This window comes from Salmo trutta, chromosome 30, assembly GCF_901001165.1.
Source record: "Salmo trutta chromosome 30, fSalTru1.1, whole genome shotgun sequence".
NCBI classification, from domain to species: Eukaryota; Metazoa; Chordata; class Actinopteri; order Salmoniformes; family Salmonidae; genus Salmo; species Salmo trutta.
This window is the reverse complement of record NC_042986.1, coordinates 3,018,626-3,029,720: the sequence shown is the minus strand read 5'-3', so window position 1 is coordinate 3,029,720 and position 11,095 is coordinate 3,018,626. Positions and strand designations below refer to the sequence as shown.

The following is an 11,095-nucleotide window of genomic DNA, read 5'->3' as shown; positions in this document are numbered from 1 at the left end:
ACCATGTGGTTCCACGTGAGTGCCCTCCAGCCAGTCATTCCATCCTCCCATATTGTTGGCCCTGTGTTTTGGGATGTAGATTTGGACATCCACCAAGCTCTGGAGAGGGAACCCACGCCTGCTACCTGCCCTCCTGAGCGCATCTATGTCCCCACAGAGTTGAGGGTTCGACTGTTGACCTGGGCGCACACATCCCTCGCCACTGGACACACCGGTATCACCCGCACTAATCAATTCATCTCCGCAAAGTACTGGTGGCCCACCTTCGCACAGGATATCGCCCGCTATGTCAATTCCTGCTCCGTATGTGTCCTAACAATCTCCCCGGCACGCTCCAGCAGGGAAACTCCTCCTCCTTGCTGTGCCTCAGCGACCTTGGTCCCATCTGTCCATAGATTTTGTTACTGATCTCCCTCCATCTGATGGTTTCACCACTATTATGGTTGACAGATTTTCTAAATCCTGCTGTTTTATCCCTCTCTCTGGTCTCCCTACCGCTCTCCAGGTTGCTGAGGCACTGTTCCTGCACTATGGCCTTCTGGAGGACATCGTCGCTGACCGTGGCCCCCAATTCATGTCACGGGTATAGTCAGCCTCACATCCGGGTACCAGCCTCAGTCTAACGGGCAGGTGGAGAGGACCAACCAAGACCAACCACCGCAGTGAGGCTCCCGTGTTCCATCCTGGTGATTGCTTCTGGCTCTTCACCAGGAACCTCCTGCTCTGCCTGCCCTGCCAGAAGCTGAGGCCCTTCAAGGTCGTCAGTAGGGTCAACGAGGTGACATATATATACAGCTTCCGACTAACTACCGGAACTCTTTTCATGTTTCCCTCCTCGGGCCGGTGGTCCCCTGGCTGATGCCGTCCCTTATGACACCCCTCCACCTCTGTCTAGGCCGTCAGATCCCTCCTGGACTCCCGATGTTGTGGGGGTCGGCTCCAGTACCTGGTGGACTGAGAGGGGTACGGTCTAGAGGAGCAGTGTTGGGTCCCGGTGGATGACATTCTAGAACCTAACATCATCCGAGATTTCCTCGTTCGCTGTCCAGACCAGCCCGCTCCTCGCCCTCGGGGCTGTCCCCCTGGCTGGCGTCCCCCTGCGGCTTGAGCCGCGTGTCGGGGGGTACTGTTACGTCTACTCCCGCTCCAGTGCTCAACATCGCCAGTCTACTAACCACCAGTCCTGGAAATCCACATTGCGTACACCTGCTCCACATCGTTAAGCACACCTGGACATCCTCACCACCCTGATTACTCTCCATTCATATAGCCCTCAGGCACTATTGTTTTTGCTTAAATTCAGCACGCTTCTCCTGTTTCTTATATCTTCATGATTATTAAACTCACGTTCTGTACCTATTTCCTGACTCCCTGCATATACGTTACATGAGCGTTCTGTGGCAGGTTTTCATCAAGGATCTCTCTGTACTTTGCTCCATTCATATTTTCCTTGATCCTGACTAGTATCCCAGTCCCTGCCGCTGAAAAACATCCCCACAGCATGATGCTGCCACCATGCGTCACAGTAGGGATGGTGCCAGGTTTCCTCCAGATGTAACGCTTGGCATTCAGGCCAAAGATCTTGGTTTCATCAGACCAGAGACTGTTGTTTCTCATGTTCTGAGAGTTCTTTAGGTGCCTTTTAGCAAACTCCAAGTGGTCTGTCATGCAGTGGCAGAACGAGAGTTTTATACATGGGGTGGCCAAAGCTACTTCAGGGGTCCATAACCATGCCAGAATTTGTGTAACCCTAACCTGGCATCTAAAGAGCATAAATTAATCCTATGATTGCTGATTAGAGGTAGAAGTGATAATTCACTTAACCCGGAGTTCTTCAATGTGGCACTGTGGTCCAAAAGGGTTACTTCACTAGAATTCTTGAACATACTATGAATAGTCAGTGTCTCTACCTCGGAACTGCAGCTTAATTTCTTTCACTCTCTCTCTCGCTCTCACACACACACACACACACACACACACACACACACACACGGCCTACCTTCAAATTCAGTGCCTCTTTGCTTGACATTGTGGGAAAATCAAAAGAAATCAGCCAAGACCTCAGAAAAAAATTGTAGACCTCCACAAGTCCGGTTCATCCTTGGGAGCAATTTCCAAACGCCTGAAGGTACCACGTTCATCTGTATAAACAATAGTACGCAAGTATAAACACCATGGGACCACGCAGCCGTCATACCGCTCAGGAAGGAGACGTGTTCTGTCTCCTAGAGATGAACGTACTTTGGTGTGAAAAGTGCAACTCAATCCCAGAACAACAGCAAAGGACCTTGTGAAGATGCTGGAGGAAACAGGTACAAAGTATCTATATCCACAGTAAAACGAATCCTATATCGACATGACCTGAAAGACCGCTCAGCAAGGAGCAAGCCACTGCTCCAAAACCGCCATAAAAAAGCCAGACTACGGTTTGCAACTGCACATGGGGACAAAGATCGTACTTTTTGGAGAAATGTCCTCTGGTCTGATGAAACAAAAATAGAACTGTTTGACCATCGTTATGTTTGGAGGAAAAAGGGGGAGGCTTGCAAGCTGAAGGACACCATCACAACCATGAAGCACGGGGGTGGCAGCATCATGTTGTGGGGGTGCTTTGCTGCAGGAGGGACTGGTGCACTTCACAAAATAGATGGCATCATGAGGTAGGAAAATGATGTGGATATATTGAAGCAAGATCTCAAGACATCAGTCAGGAAGTTAAAGCTTGGTCGCAAATGGGTCTTCCAAATGGACAATCCTAACCCACAGAAAACTAGGCAATGTTCCCACGAAACCTGTCTAGAACATTAATATCTTATATTATGGAAAAACCAGAAACCAGTAGACACTTGGCCCTCTATGAAAGGAGTTTGACACCCCTGGCCTAGTGTCTGCTAGTTTTTGTTTTTTCCTTTCATTAAGACTTAGACAGCTAGGTGAGGGGAGTTCCTTACTAATCAGTGACCTTAATTCATCAATCAAGGACAAGGGAGGAGCGAAAACATGCAGACACTCAGCACTCCATGGAACGAGTTTGACACATGATGTAGGTGGACATTTAAATGCTACTGCAGCGAGAATAACACATTTCAATTCCTGCACAGCCACATAACTGCACATAAGAGCATGCGTTTCTATTACTGTTGTTTGTAAAACTATGTTTTTTAATATCTTTGAAGAAAATACATCGGCCTCTAGGGACCAATAGCTTAATGCAAATTCTACTTCAGGCCGGTTTCCTAGACAGATTAGCCTACATCTAGTCCTCGACTAAAAACCATGCTCAATGGAGAGTCTCCAAAATGCTCCTCAGCAATCCACCTCGGTGTATACCCTGGAACCTTCTAAAACGCCACAGTACAAAGAAATGTCAATAACTACTGGTCCTGAATCAGTTAAATGGACAGTGCAGAGTTCCCCTGGGTGACTGTGCACACCGTCAGTGTGCATCTTCTGGTAGACGACCAGCGTAGTGAGGGCTCAGAGGAATTCATTCTGTCTGTCTGTTTGTCTGTACAGGCATAGAGGTAGTAAGGCCTTGGAGCTGCCGTCCTTTACTCACACCCAGAGAGGGGGAAGGACCTGGAGCTTGGCAGCTCCCTCCTTCCATTCTAGGCATCCTCCCCGGCCGAAAGAGAAAGGGCACAATCTATTAGATTTTGTGTCCACATCAAAATGTAGCCTGAGTGCGTCTGTTAGTGATTTCATGCCAACTCCCTGTCCCTCATTCTCATGCCAAACAAGAGCACAAACAGATCTGGGACCATTGTAATCAAAAAGGTCCTGCAGGTTGTCAAATACTGTAGCCTATCTTACAATGACTTATGTAGGCCAGGGCAAGCCTTTACATTGCACATTATCATTGATTAGAGAAAAGGTATTCAAGGCACTAACTCTTATTTTACTCTATGACCAGAGTCTACACATCTGGGTCGTGTCCGGTGGGGGAGAACACTTTGAAACAAGGAGGTTCTACCTGAACATTTCCATTAAGAAACTCTCATTTTCCATTGCCAGACAGAACATTTTGCCAGTGTGCCTTTCTGAACATGACCCTGGTATCCCAGGTCTTAAGTTGCAGATATAAAGCCCAATAGAAGCGGCTGGCCTTAAGGGCCACATTTGGGGTTACAAGAGAAAGGCATGGACTTACAAGTTCCATTACATTGTATTTTCATACATGTTCATCATGGCTATCATTGGGGGTGTGCCAGATCATCTTTTTAGCTGTCAAACTGTGCATCTAAGAGGATTGTTCCATATCAATGTGGTTCCTGAGAAGTTTAAACACTTCTCCAGGCAACTCCCCAAAAATAAATTATGACCTGGGACATCACCATTGACTGCTGTCACAGACGTATTAGACTTTTGACCCCATGGCCCTTATGGGCAACCGTCCAAATAAGAAACTGACAACACTGTACCTTCGTCATTACAGTACACTGTCTGCAAGGAAGAGTGAGCAGATAGCCAGCGTCGTTTGGGAGATATGTCACTGGTGAGGAAATGCACATAACAAAAACAAGAACAAAACGATGCCTTCGAACAAACATTGGTTGTTTTATTGCACAAGGCCAATGGTTATGAGAATACACAAAATAAAGTGATATGACAGCATTCAACCTTCCCATTGACTAGTAACAGATTGACATTGACAGATGGAGACCTGTGTGTTGTGCCTCCTGAAGGATTCCTCCACTTATAAATAATATAACTTAAGAGGAACTAATTTTCAGTACCTGGAAATAACTTATGTAGAATCATGCAACAAACAACTTTGTTGAAAATAATCTTCAACCCTTCAAAATAAAATAAAACTCTTCAAAATAATTTAACAACTACTTTGTTTCTCCAAAATAATTACTCCAACTCTAATAACTAACCTACAAACAATATCTTAAAATTCAATAGCGAGGCAAGTTTGATGCTTTGGCATCAGTTATAATCAAATGAAAAGTCCTTCTGGACCTTCTAATAAAATAATCACATTTTGATTTCTATAAGTTCTTTCTAACATATGTGAAATACACTGCTCAAAAAAATAAAGGGAACACTTAAACAACACATCCTAGATCTGAATGAAAGAAATAATCTTATTAAATACTTTTTTCTTTACATAGTTGAATGTGCTGACAACAAAATCACACAAAAATAATCAATGGAAATCCAATTTATCAACCCATGGAGGTCTGGATTTGGAGTCACACTCAAAATTAAAGTGGAAAACCACACTACAGGCTGATCCAACTTTGATGTAATGTCCTTAAAACAAGTCAAAATGAGGCTCAGTAGTGTGTGTGGCCTCCACGTGCCTGTATGACCTCCCTACAACGCCTGGGCATGCTCCTGATGAGGTGGCGGATGGTCTCCTGAGGGAGGACCTGGACTAAAGCATCCGCCAACTCCTGGACAGTCTGTGGTGCAACGTGGCGTTGGTGGATGGAGCGAGACATGATGTCCCAGATGTGCTCAATTGGATTCAGGTCTGGGGAACGGGCGGGCCAGTCCATAACATCAATGCCTTCCTCTTGCAGGAACTGCTGACACACTCCAGCCACATGAGGTCTAGCATTGTCTTGCATTAGGAGGAACCCAGGGCCAACCGCACCAGCATATGATCTCACAAGGGGTCTGAGGATCTCATCTCGGAACCTAATGGCAGTCAGGCTACCTCTGGCGAGCACATGGAGGGCTGTGCGGCCCCCCAAAGAAATGCCACCCCACACCATGACTGACCCACCGCCAAACCGGTCATGCTGAAGGATGTTGCAGGCAGCAGAATGTTCTCCATGGCGTCTCCAGACTCTGTCACATCTGTCACGTGCTCAGTGTGAACCTGCTTTCATCTGTGAAGAGCACAGGGCGCCAGTGGCGAATTTGCCAATCTTGGTGTTCTCTGGCAAATGCCAAACGTCCTGCACGGTGTTGGGCTGTAAGCACAACCCCCACCTGTGGACGTCGGGCCCTCATACCACCCTCATGGAGTCTGTTTCTGACCGTTTGAGCAGACACATGCACATTTGTGGCCTGCTGGAGGTCATTTTGCAGGGCTCTGGCAGGGCTCCTGCTGCTCCTCCTTGCACAAAGGCAGAGGTAGCGGTCCTGCTGCTGGGTTGTTGCCCTCCTACGACCTCCTCCACGTCTCCTGATGTACTGGCCTGTCTCCTGGTAGCGCCTCCATGCTCTGGACACTACGCTGACAGACACAGCAAACCTTCTTGCTACAGCTCGCATTGATGTGCCATCCTGGATGAGCTGCACTACCTGAGCCACTTGTGTGCGTTGTAGACTCCGTTTCATGCTACCACTAGAGTGAAAGCACCGCCAGCATTCAAAAGTGACCAAAACATCAGCCAGGAAGCATAGGAACTGAGAAGTGGTCTGTGGTCTCCACCTGCAGAACCACTCCTTTATTGGGGGTGTCTTGCTTATTGCCTATAATTTCCACCTGTTGTCTATTCCATTTGCACAACAGCATGTGAAATTTATTGTCAATCAGTGTTGCTTCCTAAGTGGACAGTTTGATTTCACAGAAGTGTGATTGACTTGGAGTTACATTGTGTTGTTTAAGTGTTCCCTTTATTTTTTTGAGCAGTATATTTTCACCCATCACAAGATCATGCATCAGAGGTCTTGGGAGATAATGTGCGGACAGGTGTATGGGGTTTCTACCTTCAAAAAAATAGACCTTTACCAGTTACAGTATGGATGTTCTAGCAGCGCTAAGGAACAAAAGTGTGTGGAGTAATCGTCCATGACATTCAACGCATATCGGTGAGGGCCCTTAGAAATAATTTTACCCCACTTTGGAGACGTTTAGTTTGGGGAGTGCAGGTTGTTGAGGGCAGCCTCCTTCTCTCTCAGTTGTGCTCTGAAATGGTTGATCCTCTCCTCGCCGACTGCTCAAAGTCAAAGCCATGATACTGTCTGGGGGTGGGGGCGAGAGTGAGTATGATTGGGCACTCCATAGAACAACTCTGAACACTATCCCCTGTAACACCATCGGTGGCGTCAACTTCCATGTTCCCATTGCTGCTTTGGACAGCATTCAGGGTCTTTGGTGGAGGTAAGCCGTCACTTAAAGCATCAGCGGTATCAGAGGGCAGGTTTTCCACTTCAGGCTTGTCCCTATTGGTGGCTTGGCCCTCTGCCCCTCCCTTTTTTTCCACTCTTATCGTTGTCCTCTTCATCAACTCGTCTTCGTTTGACACTACCCAAATTGCGACCTCTCTTTTATTCATGCTCCGCCTCCTGACCATCTTCATCTGCCTCAGTGGTAATGCTGCATCTGCCCTTAAAGTCTTCAAGGGTGCTGATTGTCTGACTTTGATATAGATTATTGGGTCTCGTCAGTCAAAGGCTTGTCTACCTCTTGGGTCACCAACTCAATATCATCAGCATACATTTATCTCCACCTAGCCTTTATTTTCATCACACAAGGTGAAAAAATAGGTTGTCAATTTAAAAGACTGTATCTTTGCCAAGTTATATGATAATGTATTTTCTGATCAATTAACAATGCAGTGCCGAGGAGATTCATAGCAAACTCATACAAATCTGGTATTGGCATGCTATGGCACAGCTGAGACGATAGTACCCACCTGCTCTGTGTTATGAGCTTCTTCCACTGAGTGACCCTGTTCGCCAGCTCAAGGTCTCCCGAGGAGTGGCTCAAGGTCCCCCGAGGAGGTTAGGCCAAACTTCCGCAGCAATTCCCTCTCCAGCAATGCTGGAGGCTCATTGGAAGAAGGCTTGGGAGATGCAGGGAAGGACTGAGGAGGTAAGGAACAAGGGGGTGAGGAAGAAGTCAAAAGACAGAAATTCAACTTATATAGAACCAGGTGTACAGAAAATATTCTGTACACCTGGTTCTCACACAGATTGGTCTTTGAATGATGCTTCAGACTAGTTTCAGGCAACTTGATCATGTTGCTATCACAAACAGTTTCAAGTCTCATATTTATAAGCAGGCACTTCTTAAGAGCAATGAGTACAAACAGGAGGGGGTAACAGCGGTGAAAGCAGGAGATGTCAGGGCCTTACCTTCCTCTGGCTCTTTCTGGCAGGTGAGAGGAAGATCAGTTTTCTTTGTGTGGTCTGTGGAGGGGCCAGGGAAGAAGATGAGTTGCTCAGGTCAGAGCTGTGTTGTCTCTTTCCTCTGGCAGTCTTTGGTCTCTTGATTGACAGGAAGATCCTCCTGTGTTGAATGATGATGGTATCCTGGTGGCGGTGAGGGGAGTGTGGCGATCTGGGGAGCGGTACCTTGCTGGAAGTTCTGTCCGGAGGGCAGGAACTCCCAGAGGACGCTGAAAGCCGTGCAGCTGGAGGAGACGAAGGTCATGAATAAGGGACCCTGGGCTGCCTTAGGTTCTGTTGTCTCAAGTGAGGTCAGGTTAATCTTGGCGGCGTCTACTGTGGGGCTGGCCGGTGAATAGCCTCTCTACCGGATGACCACCGGAGAGTTCCACGTGGCTGAAGGCGAGGACCCTTTCTTGGCACTGCCACCATGAGAACGGGGCACCCCATTGTTGTCAAAATGGAGGTTGGCAGAGACTGAATAGGAGTGATTTTCACCTCTGCCTCTTTAGAGATGTAGATCTGATCCCTCCTGTCTCAGCCTCCAGTATTTATGCTGCAGTAGTTTATGTGCCGGGGGGCTAGGGTCAGTCTGTTTCATCTGGAGTATTCTCTTGTCTTATCCGGTGTCCTGTGTGAATTTAAATATGCTCTCTCTAATTCTCTCTTTCTTTCTTTCTCTCGGAGGACCTGAGCCCTAGGACCATGCCTCGGGACTACCTGGCATGATGACTCCTTGCTGTCCCCAGTCCACCTGGCCATGCTGCTGCTCCAGTTTCAACTGTTCTGCCTGCGGCTACGGAACCCTGACCTGTTCACCGGACGTGCTTGTTGCACCCTCGACAACTACAATGATTATTATTATTTGACCATGCTGGTCATTTATGAACATTTTAACATCTTGACCATGTTCTGTTATAATATCCACCCGGCACAGCCAGAAGAGGACTGGCCACCCCTCATAGCCTGGTTCCTCTCTAGGTTTCTTCCTAGGTTTTTGGCCTTTCTAGGGAGTTTTTCCTAGGGAGTTTTTCCTAGCCACCGTGCCTCTTTCACATGCATTGCTTGCTGTTTGGGGTTTTAGGCTGGGTTTCTGTACAGCACTTTGAGATTTCAGCTGATATACGAAGGGCTATATAAATAAATTTGATTTGATTTTGATTTGATTTAGATCTCAAAGTTCTCCAGGAAGTCTGTGCCCTGCATCTTTTCATATTGATGTCCACAGCTGTGTGAAAGCTATAGCAAAGATGGTTTACACTTATGCCGTAAGTACTATAACATTACATACAAATAGTTATTGCCACTTAAAGCCACAATCTGTATATTTAGTCATTTCAAATAATGAAAACATAAGGGAAGTGCTGTTAAGGTACACAATAGTACATTTTGGTAGACAAAAGGTGCTCTTTGGTAAGGATGTCACACCCTGATCTGTTTCACCTGTCTTTGTGCTTGTCTCCTCCCCCCCAGGTGTCACCCATCTTCCCCATTATCCACAGTATATTTATACTGTGTTCTCTGTTGAACGTTCATTTTGTTTGTCAAAGATACCAGCGTTTTGTCCCTTGCTCCTGTCTGTTTCTAGTTCCTGGTTTCCCGGTTTTGATCTGCCTGCCCTGAGCCTGCTTGCCATTCTGTACCTTGTCACACGACACGGTGTCCACAGTGGGGCTGGCCGGTGAATGACCTCTGCCTGCACTGACCCTGAGAGCTGCCTGCCGTTCTGTACCTTTTGGACTCGGATCTGGATTACTGACCTCTGCCTGGCCTTGACCTGTAGTTTTGCCTGCCCCCTGTTCTAGTAATAAACTTTTGTTACTTCTACACTGTCTGCATCTGGGTCTTCCCTGAAACCTGATAAACAAAGGCCATGCAGGTGAAACGTGTCAGAGTTTTTTATATTTGTTTCCATTGAACATGCCATACAAATAAAGACATTTTAATTAATTATATGAAGAGTGCCTTGGTCATCCTTTCTTGTTAATGAAAACATACTCCTTGCTTTTATGTGACTGTGAGATTACATGTGTCAAAACCCCCCCAAAATTGTAAACTAATGATCCCAAAATTATTTTACAATAGAAAATAAATTTGCACGCAGATATTACAACCAGTATATTAAAGTGTCATGGATGGATTTGTTCCACTGTTTACGTATTTGTGGCCCATTTGCTAGTCAGACCATTATTACTGTTCCAGCTGGCTGATAGGCGTTGTTAAGTAGGTCAAGTTAAGCGTAACACAGAGATACTTTCTCAATTCCCAACATGGAAGACATATCTACTGTATACTGAACAAAAATATAAACGCAACATGCAACAAATTCAAAGATATTACTGAGTTACAGTTCCTATAAGGAAATCAGTCAATTTAAATGAATTGATTAGGTCCTAATCTATGGATTTCACATGACTGGACAAGGGCGCCGCCATGGGTGGTGCCCACTGGGGAGCCAGGCCCAGCAAATCAGAATTACATTTATCCCCACAAAAGGGCTTTATTACAAACATAAATACTCCTCAGCACCCCCTCAGACAATCCTGCAGGTGAAGAAGCCGGATGTGGAGGTACAGTCCTGGGCTGGCGTGGTTACAAGTGGTCTGCGGTTGTGAGCCCGGTTGGACATTCTGCCTAATTCTTTAAAAAGACGTTGGAGGCTTATGGTTGAAAAATTAACATTAAATTATCTGGCAACAGCTCTGGTGGACATTCTTGCAGTCAGCATGCCAATTGCACGATCCCTCAAAACTTGAGACATCTGTGGTATTGTGTTGTGTGACAAAACTGCACATTTTAGAGTGGCCTTTCATTGTCCCCAGCACCAGGTGCACCTGTGTAATGATCATGCTGTTTAATCAGCTTCTTGATATGCCACACCAGATAGGTGGATGGATTATCTTGGCAAGGGAAACATTTAAGAGAAATAAGCTTTCTGTGTTTTTTTATTTTTATTTCACCTTATTTAACCAGATAGGCTAGTTGAGAACAAGTTCTCATTTACAACTGTGACCTGGCCAAG

At 46.3% G+C, this 11,095-nt stretch overlaps 1 long non-coding RNA gene across 1 annotated transcript; it reads right to left on the bottom strand.

Moving 5' to 3' along the window:
- Nucleotides 1-6,662: 6,662 nt before the first annotated feature.
- LOC115168802 (uncharacterized) lies at nt 6,663-8,287 on the bottom strand. Its single transcript, XR_003870749.1, has 3 exons — nt 8,041-8,287; nt 7,599-7,769; nt 6,663-7,417 (listed from the first exon to the last, which is right to left on the bottom strand). It is a non-coding gene; the product is annotated as an uncharacterized LOC115168802 (long non-coding RNA).
- Between the last annotated feature and the right edge of the window lie 2,808 nt (nt 8,288-11,095).